The 12,929-nt window shown below is 32.6% G+C and overlaps 1 long non-coding RNA gene across 1 annotated transcript; it reads left to right on the forward strand.

Moving 5' to 3' along the window:
• Window positions 1-2,331: 2,331 nt before the first annotated feature.
• Window positions 2,332-4,514, forward strand: LOC131854158 (uncharacterized). Its single transcript, XR_009358021.1, has 3 exons — window positions 2,332-2,401; window positions 3,477-3,597; window positions 4,442-4,514. It is a non-coding gene; the product is annotated as an uncharacterized LOC131854158 (long non-coding RNA).
• Window positions 4,515-12,929: the final 8,415 nt, after the last annotated feature.

Raw genomic sequence — 12,929 nt, forward strand, 5'->3', positions numbered from 1 at the left:
GTATGCTTGTTTGCCACCATAGTAGTATAAACAAAAATCTGTGACCTTGACCAAAGTAAAGAAAAAATATTGAATATATAATCTAATAAAATACAATAACCTATAACCTCTCCGCAAACAAAAAATACGAGTGCATGTCTTTTCTCAAGGTCTAGATTATCTGTATACCAATTTTCATTTAAATAGGTTCAGTATTTTATAATAATAATCTCAGGACAATTCACACAGCGCCATCTAGACCCAAGTTAAGCTAGCTAAAGCTTGTGTTATGGGTCCTAGACAACTGATACAAATACATAGATAATTATTTTTTTTTCGTAAATACATACATATTATACATAGAAAATACCCAGACCGATACAAACAATCATACTCATGAATACAAATGTTTGTGCCGTGCGAGGAATCGAACCCGCGACCATCGGTCGTAAAGCGGTAGACTAGACCGCTAGACCACCGAGGTCGTCGACGCGTTGGCGTGAACGCGCGATAGATAGACAGACAGAACTTTCTATTTATAACATTAGTAAGGATATAGTGATAAAGAAGCTGTTTAGAATGATAATATAATAATGAGTAGATAAAGCGTGCAGGGTATAGTGGAAGATGATGGGATGAGCATAGGGGCAGATCAGTTAGCGAATTCACCAGGAATGAACCGTTTCCCTTTGGAGCCTCACGTGATATTAAAGGACAGCCTCTTTTTGCTTGACTACTCTTTCTAATCCTGTATACACATTTCTGTTTAATAATTATATTAGAACACAACTAATAATTTGTTTTTTACAGGCTGAATAACGCTGGCGTTCCTCTGGCACATGATGGCCCGTGTTGAAACTGCACTTCGGCAACTGATGGTAGAATATGTCACTACATAATAAGAATACGTAATAGATTATTATTAATAAAATAATACAGAATGTTGTTTTAATAAACACCGCTTATTTTAATTGGAATGGTAATGTAATTTGTGAGTGGTAAAGCAGGGCACGCTGCAGGGTCACACGTGGTCTTCTGCACGAATAGCCACTCTAGCACGTTACCACCACACCTCTTTAGAATTCCGACGTCCATCCACCCATCCTCCTTCCTCTTTTCCTTTTCTATCGTAATTCCTTCCTCTACTCACTTCATAAATGAGCGGCAGCTCATTTATAATTCCCCTAGTATTGCTATGCTTATGGATTTTGGTATTTATTGACCATCAAATGTAGTGAGTTGAGTTTCCTGATGCGTATCCTCCTTGGTCTAACTCCTTCCTCTATCAACTTCTTAAAAAGGTGACAATTCATTTATTTTTAATACCCCTTCCTCCTATACTTACCGCGGTATTTATTTACCATCAGATATGGTGAGTGACTCACGGAACAGGAAATACGGAAGGAATAAGAAAACTAGTTACGGACTATATATATATCCGGAATATACTGACTATGCTTCTTCCTTTTATTACTTTCGTATTTCCTTCCCCTACCCACTTAGTAAAAGGCCAGCAACTCAATAGCAATTGCCGTGGTGCTGCGCATGAACGACGGTATTATATATAGTAGATAGTACCTTAAACCCTCTAGGGTTTAAGGTACTATCTACTTTTAATGCATACAATATAAAAAAAAATTGACTTTTTTTCGGTTGACTACCCATTCACACTTAGTGAAAAAAGATAACAAATATTCTCAGACCTATCTCCGTTTAGGAGAAGTATGGAAACTAACACTTTTATATATTTATTTATTAAATTCCTACATGGACATGCATTCATAATAGAAATAATCATAATTCAAATAAATATAATATAGGCATTTATGAATAGACTCAATTGGGTTGCTGACCCATCACAAGAAGAATGAGCAAGAAACTTGTGTGTTATTCTTTTAAATAATGTTGTAGTTAATACACGTTAACAAGGATTAGGCATGCTATAATCAACATAGAAACCGCTATGCACTTAATCTTTGTGCAATCTGACAATCAATACACTTCTTAAGTGTAATTCTTGACTTGGTTCCTGTGGTTCAGTTTTATAAGGACTCCACCTGACAGTGGTTTAATGTTCTGTTTATGACAAACCTTGCGTACAATATTCATACATCTCTTATACTAATGTTATTGAAAGAAAGTAATTTTTATATAAAACATATACGCCCTTGAAAGCTAAAAGTTAAAAAACATATTAATTAAATAATACATTTAAAAACATAAGAGAATATTTTATTGTATGAATTATTGAAACTGGTAAATTAAATAAAAAACAACGTGCACACAATAATGATATAGGCACAGGTGATAAAAAGACGAATAAAACACCAATTCTATTGTCAGGTTGCAATATAAAAAGACACGTTCAAATGTATTAAAAATTAGTGAGAGATTGTTGTATACACCATGAAGTATATATACGGTGAGTTTGATAATAAATACTGTATTTATTAAAATGAAATATTGCCTAATAGCACATTACTTTATTGCACCAAAATTGAAAAGACATGAACAAAATCTTTTATATAAAATTCTCGTGTTACAATGTTAGTTACCATACTCCTCCAAAACAGCTTGACCAATTTTTATGAAATTTTATATGCATATTCAGTAGGTCTGAGAATCGGCTACTATCTATTTTTATACCCCTAAGTGTTTTTCTGTACGGGTTTTTCTCTCCTAATATTATTTTATTTTTTGGTCATTTTTTTAATTTTATTTAAATGTGGTATTAACAAATACATACAACCCTAAAATTTCACCCTTCTATGATTAACCCCTATTTTTTTAAAGCGATTTCAATTTATATGGCAAAACAACGCTTCACTGACCCGTCAAGTGTTGTTTTAGTAAGCTAGTTAGTTAAAAGATAAAAAATAAAACGAACAGTAGGCGAGGTAGACTTTTTCATCCTCCTCCAAAACTTCTAATTCTTAATGAATTTATATTATTTTGTTTAATTCCACTACAATTACCAATGAATGAAAATTTTGGGTAAAATTAATCAACTTAACTATGTAATATTTAAAATAATTTCATATTTAATGATACAAGTTTTTTTTATACATAATACATTAACACAAACAATCATTGTACTCCAACACGGCACATCGAGGCAGCGTACCCAAGATACTGGCAGCGTTGCCTCTTTGAATGGCCGCACTTAGCCTTTGGGCAAAGTAGCTACCAGCTCTCTGAATTTTATATTATTTTGTTAAATTCTGGTACCATTAGCATATCTGCGACCACAAACCGCAAACCGCAGTCTACCTTCTCAAATGTTGATAAATTTCAACCGTCATTGAGCCTACATCCATATTGCGACACGTATTTGGCCTCTGAATAAGACATCATCACGCATTAACTAGAGTTCGGGTATATCTTGGAGTCTAATGTTGATTGTTCGGAGACCAAACCGTGGCAACAGAAGATTACGAAGTTACGACATATTATTATCAACTGACTGTTTTCTGTAAATTAATTCATTTCATTTACAGCAATTGCATTCATATTCGCAATGTTGGCGATGGTGACGCTGACTGACGCTAGAGTGGCCTGTATTGCCCTGTATGACCCTGTTTGTGGTATTAATGGGGTAACATACAGCAATATGTGTTGGTTAGTATTACTTATTTAAAATTTTATTCACGGCTGGTGGTCTAGAGGTTTAGCACACTAGCTTGGTTCCGATGGTAGCGGGTTTGGATTCCTAGCACAATAATTTTGCATTGAACTTATGTTTTCTATGTAGGACCAGTGTTTACCAAAGCGGAGGCTGTTCCACAGGGTTCTTTTATTTTTAAAGGGAGGAAATTCGAAAACATGCGCGACACCCATTCGCTTCGGGTCATTTAAATGCAATATTAGATTTGGTTGCCAAAAGTAATTAAAAGAAGCAAATTCTTATTGAACTTTTACTAAATTAAAATTTAGAAAAATCTATATTGAAGTTAACTGAAATTTTAATTTCAGTTTTTCAATAGATACGAATCTGGATTTAATTTACGGAATTAATATATATATATATATTGGTAGAAATTAATTTTAAAATATATATTTTAAAAATGTATTTAAGTACTTCTATCACTTGTTTTTATGCATAGTACCTACAAGTTATGTTTATGTTATGTTATATGTTATATATATACGCCTTTATTTGGCGTTATGTGTACATATATGTGTGATTATATGTTATTAAACTATTTATATTACACATATAATAAAGATTACAAATATATTGATATGCTCCGTGAGACTAATACGATAGTACAACACCATGCTTATAGACTTAGACAAGAAGGTGGTTAACAAAACTTCACAGCTAAGAGACAGATTTTAAACTCAATTGCTAAGATAATAAGGGTTTTTTTAATTTAATACAAACTTTGAATTAAACTCTTTAAAGATAACAAACATGGAGTACATTGTTACAAATAAATAACATTGTCCTTCAATTTTACAGGTTAAACGCAGCTGGTGTGCCGTTGGCTTACAAAGGAGAATGCTGTCATTGATTTGAAATAAATATGTGAAGAAAAAATAAAATATATTTTATTGTTAATGTATCGTATATATAATTAGACTTTTCAGTTACCATCGAGTTAGATAATTTGTGTAATATTACTAATATATTTTGAAATTAAGACATTTTACGCCTAACTATATTCTTCTCTTTGATCTTAAAAATATAAAGTTACTAGCCATCTCTTCCGGCTTCGACTGATGCATTTCAAATCTTTGAATATCTCGGCTTATACTATTCTATGTCATGCTATTATACACGTAAACCTTCCTCCTGAATCACTCTATCTATTGCTGAAAACTACATTAGAATCCTTTGCGTAATTTAAAGGATATAAGTGAACAGACAGCGACAGCTTTCTTTTATACTGTGTAAAGATGCGCTGGTGATGCTTCTTATGATGATACTTTCCAAATGAGCGGTAGATTAAAGAAATAAGTATTCAAAAGTGCTTAAATGCAAGTTTATTTCAATGAAGAATTTTCTATTTCATCCTACTTAGTACTAAGATCTGAATATATGGATATAAACAGAGAAACAATAAATAAATTCTAATTTTATATATAGCTGTTTGAGTGGAGGCTCTGGCACAGAAGCTCCACCAAACATCTTGCTGTGTAAAATGTGTGAAGAATGAGAAATGACAGTTAGCTATGATTATGATTGAAAAGGCATGAGTTGTCTGATACCATGGGCCTCTAATAATGACGCGATTGCATTGTAAATTGATATAAATACATACATGGAAAACACCCAGATCGATTCAAATAATCATACTCATGAAAACAAATGTTTGTACACCATGCGAGGAATAGAATTTTTTAAATCTACCGCTCATTCGGAAAGCTATCTCCATCACAAAAAGAATAAGCAAGAAACTTGTGTGTTGATCTTTTAAACAATCCTTGTAAGTTCACAATGTACAAGTCGAAACGTGTGAATACAAAGTACCAACCAGCACTCATTTATTTAGGCTCAAATATAAAAACACAATAAGATTAAATCAGTCGTAGTGATAAGAGCAGACTAGTCCTTACAAGCAGCACTCGTTCACGAGTATGACGGATGAGCCAGCCATCACTGCCCTCGACTACATTTTAGGGAGCCCAATGACCCGGCCCACCACGCCGCCACATGTCTGGACATTTTAGTGACCATGACTACTCATTCCACTCGACCTCATCATAGCTACTTAAGACGGTGTATTAAAGCGTTGACTACTGAAGCTGTCTATGAATGTGAGGACATGTATATACGGAACCCCTTAGTAAATTTTGATATTTGACACCAACGAGCGATGTAAAAACAAATTGTACACAATAATACGAGTAGATACAGCTGACACTCTAAGTGAATAATATAAATATTTACCTTTGTCAGGGTGGAGTATAAAAAGACTAGATATATATAGTGTACTTAATGTGAATAATTTCATCTACCATGATGTACTTTTACGGTGAGTTTATTTATATCATTATATTGTATTTCATATATAGTGAGTAGAGAGATATATTTTTTTTCGAACTGCTTTGCTGCTGCTGTTGGCCGCAGCTGGCCTTGACAGCCAGGTATTTTCACAAATATTCAGTGAGGAAACCTGACCACCTCTACTAGAAGTGTTATAATCTTGTACATTCTCTTCTTTATCTTCTTCTTTTCTAATCGTCATGCACATCGCTTTACTTCAGATGCAAAACATTTGTATTCCTGAGTATGATTGTTTGTATCGGTCTGGATATTTTCTATGTATAATATGTATTTACGAAAAAAAATGTATCTATATATTTGTATCAGTTATCTAGTACTCCTAACACAAGCTTTAGTTAGCTTAACTTGGGTCTAGATGGCGCCGTGTGAATTGTCCTGAGATTATTATTATTATTGGTAATCAAATTCCGATCGTTACTGAATCTATACTCATATTGTTATACTCGTTTCGTGAATACAAATGTTTGTACTGTGCGAGAAATCGAACCCACGACCATCTGATAGTAAAGCGGTGTGCTAAACCACTAGACCACCGAGGCTGTCAAATAGTAGTATTATTAGTTGTGATATGATCTTGGTTTATGAGTTAGTCATACTCACTTACATGTCTAGACTGGCGGTGACATAGTGGAACTGGACATTGGAGTCCGTATAATATGGTTGACAATGTTATACTCGTGAACAGGTGCTGCTTGTAGGGACAGCTCTGCTCTGATAACTATGACTGGTTTATTTTGTTGCTCAAGTAACCGTTTAGCAGATTTTCTTATTAAACAAAAATCTTAAAAATGAAATTCTTACACACCAACATTTATTTAAGCTACACAAAAAAAGACAAAAGAGTAAGGTACTTGACCATTCTATTTTTTCTTGATATGAGTCAGTGTTCCAAATGAGTGGTAGAATAAAAAAAAATTGACTATTCCAAAGTGCTTATTTCATAAAGATTATTACTATTTCTAAATTGTACCTTGTATAATCTGTAAATAGTAGATATATATTTAATTTTTTTTTTAGCTATAATGTTTCTAGTAGCAGCGTTTCTGCTAACTAACGCTGCCGGCGCTTGTTCTAATCAGTGGGATCCTGTCTGTGGTGTAGATGGAGTTACATACAGCAATGTATGCTGGTAAGTATTTCAATCAACTACCTTACTAACAACAATAGCCCTGGACAGTTCACACAGCGCTATTTAGTCTCAAACCTATGTAGGTACTAAATAGTTGTTATACTAAAAAATTGTCTTATTTACAAAATAAGAGCCTATATAAAACTGATAGATATATTTAAATACAATTATGTAAATACATACTTAATTCATACATTTTATATATATAAAATACCTCGACCAGACGATGATGGATAAAAATGTTTGTATCGTGCGAGGTATCGAACCCTCTACAATCGAAAGTAAGGCGGAGAGCTAAACTGCCAAGCCAACTAGAATATAAAATTATGATGTAAAAGTATAATATATATACATAGAAGCTACAGATGATACAGACAGAATATATACATAAACAGACACTCTAATTTTATTTATATAATATCTATACATATAAATAAAATTACAGTGTCAAAATAGAAATAAAATCAGTGTGTAAAATTTATAATACTGAAATAACCGTTTTTTACTACATGCATATAAATACGGTACATACACCAAAATAACATTTAATACAATTTTTGTCCATCTGTCTGTATGTCTGTGTGTCCGGCTAATCTCTGAAATGGCTGGACGGGATTTTTGGCAGGTAGCTGATATAATAAGGAATAACTTAGGCAACTTTTATTTTAGAAAAATTCTTTTATATTAGAAAAATAAAGTTAAAATAAAGTCGAAGGAACAGCTTGTTTATTAATATAATTAATTATCAAATGTATTAAAATAATATATAAATATACAATGTATAATATACTATATTTTTTTTTAAGGTTAAACGAGGCTGGAGTCGATTTGGATTATCCAGGCGAATGTAGAAAATAAAATTAAGTATAGAAAGAACATAATCTTGTAATAAACGTCCGAATAAATAAAAACAATCAACATATCGTAATATTGTTTTAATATACTATTAAATTGTCTAAAAAACATTTCATTATTAAATCATAAATTCTAAGTAAACGTTGCTTCAATTCTGAGATAAATCAATTGACTCACAAGTTCTTACTCGTTTTTATTGCAATACAGCATTCCGAATGAGCGACAGATTAAAAATGTAATGACTATTCAAAAGTGTTTCAATGTAAGTTTATTTATATAATAAATGTTCTATTATATTCAAATGTTACTTATATATTATAATTATAAATATCACTAAACTGTGTGTGCTACCTAACACCAAGTATATAAACTGTGACATCAAGACCGACAAACAATATAAAAAAAACTTGCACGCAATATATCAAACGGTACAACTGATAAAATATGTGAAAAATAAAAGTAATTTCCTTTGTTGTGTTGAAGTATAAAAGGAGTAATATATGTTTATCGTTTCTAGTGCGGATAATTTGCATTAACTATGATGTACTTTTACGGTGAGTTTATTTACTTCTATATCATTACATAGTATAAAGTCGCTGTCGCTGTCTGTCCCTATGTATGCTTAAATCTTTAAAACTACGCAATGGATTTTGAAGCAGATTTTTTAATAGATAGAGTGATTCTAGAGTAGGTCGTAGAGTAAGGGTTATATATAATAATAATATTTTAATATTTTAAAAGTACATCAAAGTTTTGAGGAAGTTAATTCTTTTCTTTCTTTTTTTTATTGGAACTAAAAATAAAAATAAAAAAAAATATATATATATAATATTTTACAAAGTAGGGTAGTGATAACAGCCACATTAGTAAGTAATACTGTGTAGTGGCCGTCAACGCCCTCCTCCTATATATATACCTCACACATGTACACCCGAGCGAAGCCGGGGCGCGTAGCTAGTTCTAATATATAAAATTCTTGCGTCACAGTGTTAGTTGCCATACCCCATGGAATCGGCTCAAACGATTTTGTTGTAATTCTACATATATGTATACTCAGTATGTCTGAGAAAAGATTCTTATCTAATTTTTATATCTAATGATAAGGGTGGTCCACCCCAAAAATATTCTTTTTACAACCCTAAATTTTCATGGTTCAACTATCAATAATTATGTTTAATAGCGATAGTATGGTAAACCAACCTTTGTTGAGTCAGATAGTATACTCGTATATATGAAACAGTTAATTTATATATAAGAGGATATATGTCCATATATATCCTCTTATATATATGTTATTATACAATATAGTAGCTACCCGCCCCGGCTTCGTACGAGTGTACATATATAATATCTTTAAACCTTCCTTTTGAATCACTCTATCTACTGCTAAAAATGCATTAAAATCGGTTGCATAATTTAAAAGTTCTAAGTGAACAGACATTGGCAACGACTTCAATACTGAATACTTAATATTTGTCACATTCGAGATATTATTATTATTATTATGTTGTTTACTGTAATAATATAATAATAATAATAATATCTCAGGACAATTCACACAACGCCATCTAGTCCCAAGCTAAGCAGAGCTTGTGTTATGAGTATTAGACAACTGATATAAATACATGGATACATTTTCTTTTTGTAAATAAATACATATTATACATAGAAAACACCCAGACCGATACAAACAATCATACTCATGAATACAAATGTTTGTACCGTGAGAGGAATCGAACCCACGACCATCGGATAGTAAAGCGGTGTGCTAAACCACTAGACCACCGAGGCTGTCACAGTATTTAAGTTTATATTTGATACATTTAGATCAATAGCCTATTGGGGCAAATAAAATAGCTCTAGAGCACGAAACAATATTATTGTTATAACAAATTATATTACTAATAGTATTAGTATTATTTATAACATATAAATTATTATACTATCTTTATATGTATATAAAAATTACGGGTCACGTTGTTTTTCCGCGATGTACTCCTAAACTACTGCACTACTGCAAAACTGCAAAACTGCACATTGTGTGCAATTTGATCCAACTTGAAAGATAGTATAGCTTACATCTCAATTTACAGTTGCAATATTATGTTATTGCCTTAGCCACAGCAACGCGTGGCCGGGTGTGCTAGTGTAAAGACATATATTCCTTTTATAGATTAATTATTTCTTTTGTTCAAATAATATTTTTAGTGTTTCTACTGGCGATGCTAATGCTGACTGTAGGCTCTGACGCCTGTTACAATCTGTGGAAGCCCGTCTGTGGTGTTGATGGTGTTACGTACAGCAATCTTTGTTGGTAAGTATATACACAGGTAAAAAGCTGTTAGTTTGAAATTATAAACAGACACTTAAATTTTATTAATTTGTATACCTCATTAATACTTTCATATAAAAATTATCATATTTTATTTTTCTTAAAGGTTAAACTCAGCTGGCGTCGAGTTGGCGCACGATGGCGAGTGTTAACATCAATTATAATTTACATTACAATGTACTTATTAATTTGTAGTGACACGTACGGCAACCGCTATGGAATTTCAATAAAAATATAAATTATAATATTATAAAAATAGAACGTTGTTTTATTATTGTATTTTTTATTTACTTATTTCAATATTGCAACACCATAATAGATTATCCAAATCGGTGTTGCAACTTATAACAGTATATACATAAAGATATAATTACACAATTTAAACAATACTGCCACTCATACGAAACGCAGACTCATCACAATAAGTACGAGCAATAAACTTGCGTGTTACTCGAATACAAACTGCCAAAAAGCTAAAATAAAATAACCCATAGAGACGAACTTCTTAGCATCCACCGACCGCGCGTGCCGCATCCATCATCCAGAGAGGGAAACTCCGAGCAGTTCCCGGGAGTTGTGACCCGGGAGTAGTCTTAAGGGCCCTGGTCACACACTTAAACTTAAAAATGTAAAGTAATAATAAAATTATTTAAAAGAGCAACACGCAAGTTTCTTGCTCGTTCTTCTTGTGATGAGATAGCTTTCCGAATGAGCGGTAGATTAAAAAAATGTAATGACTATTCAAAAGTGCTTCAATGTAAGTTTATTTGAATAAATGATTTACTATTCTATACTATACTTTATTTAAATTATTAACCGGGTCTTAACACGAATAATTTTATGGCAAATAAAGGTATTTATCTCTCTCGACGTTTCGACTAGGTTGCACTAGCCGTGGTCACGAGCTGACTGGAGTAACAGCGATGTCAATGTAGATAGGTGACAGCAGTTTTTTCTTCATCTACCGTCACTAGATTGTTTAACGAAAGTTCGCGACACACAGCACTCACGGTATCGGTACTGTTCGTGTTTCTCTCCCTACCCAGACAAATCTAACAGGAGCCTGCTAGTGCTGCTTTAGATACACGTTCTAGTATTAAACTTCTTGCAGTTCTGTACGCCTAAAGGTCTTCGCATCAAGATCTTTTAAAAAATTAAAGAGAGATTTCGCTAGTATACCCATCGCTCCCACTTATACTGCATATAAATTAACCACATGGCCATTTTTCGTATCATTTATTTGTTCCTATTGCTTGGATATTAGGTGTGTGGTGTGACAAGAATGGATAACATAATGAATATGTTAGGTTAAAGAGTAATCTTCTATCGTGGTATGGACATGTAATGCATAGGAATGAAGATATTTTAAGAAAGGAGTTAGATATGAATGTGCATAGTTATAAGGGCAGAGGAAGGCCGAAAAAGAGATGGACGAACTGAGTGAAAGATGATATGGTTAAAAAAGGAAGTAAATAACGAGATGACTGCGAATAGGGATGAATGCAAGAAAAACATATTACGCCGAACCAAATAAATGGGATAAGGAAGAAGCAGATGATTACGATGATTGTATTTTAGGTATAGTTGTTGCCCATAGTACAGTGAGCTCTACTTGTATTACACGTTTAGTATTTAGGAATATATGAATATATGCTCGCTATAAAGTTCAAACTTGGCGGCGTAGTGGGTCGGGCCAATGTGCTCCCTCTAATGTGGTTGGGTGCAATGACGGCATCCGTCATATTCGTGAACGGGTGCTGCTTGTAGGGACTGGTCTATTCCGGTTACGAACACTGAATAGACTTTTTGCTTTTGCAATAGAATATGCTAGTGGTCACTCTATTCTCCCAAATTTGAATTTAAAAATGAATCTGTATTATTGTAAACATGTATTTGAAAGGAATACGAACTGATTTTCTTATCAGTTCTTCTAGTCTCGAAATCATTCCGAACTTACGGTAGATTTGACATGACATCATAAGAGTCTGTAACAGACCTACATGAATAAAGATATTTTGAATTTGAATATCTGGTTTATATAATAAAACACGTATGTACATCCTCTGGGGTTTTATATTACTTGATGAATACCCTAATTGAACCTGTATAATATAAGATATTTAATGCTTGCAAACAACGTAAAATAACTTAAAAACAATGATACTTGTAGATACAGCTGACGTACATGAATACAAAAAATATTTTCCTTTATCACAGTTGAGTATAAAAAGACCAAATACATTAATCGTGTTCAGTTGAATTTCCTTTTCAATTACCACCATGTACTTTTACGGTGAGTTTATTTACTAGTACAAATATAGTATATTTATTTATTACAACTCAATTAACCAGTAAAGGGGTACATGGCCAGGCACTTAGAGGTATTTTCTCCCAGTCAACCATACGGCAAACAGAGATTTATATAGGCGGTATCAATGTAACAAAAAAAAGTCAAAAAGACTTTAAAACAATAAATACTTATAATAATTATAATCTTTACATATTATCCAGTTCTTGCCAGTTCTTCTCAATTGAATCTATATACTAAACTGGACGGTAGAGAAAAATTATAATATAAAAAAATTTACGTTCATAAGCGGCCAAAATGTCCTACATAAATAAAT

The sequence above is a fragment of the Achroia grisella genome, unplaced genomic scaffold (assembly GCF_030625045.1).
Source record: "Achroia grisella isolate CSIRO2021 unplaced genomic scaffold, CSIRO_AGI_Agris_v1 utg971, whole genome shotgun sequence".
In the NCBI taxonomy this organism is placed as follows: domain Eukaryota; kingdom Metazoa; phylum Arthropoda; class Insecta; order Lepidoptera; family Pyralidae; genus Achroia; species Achroia grisella.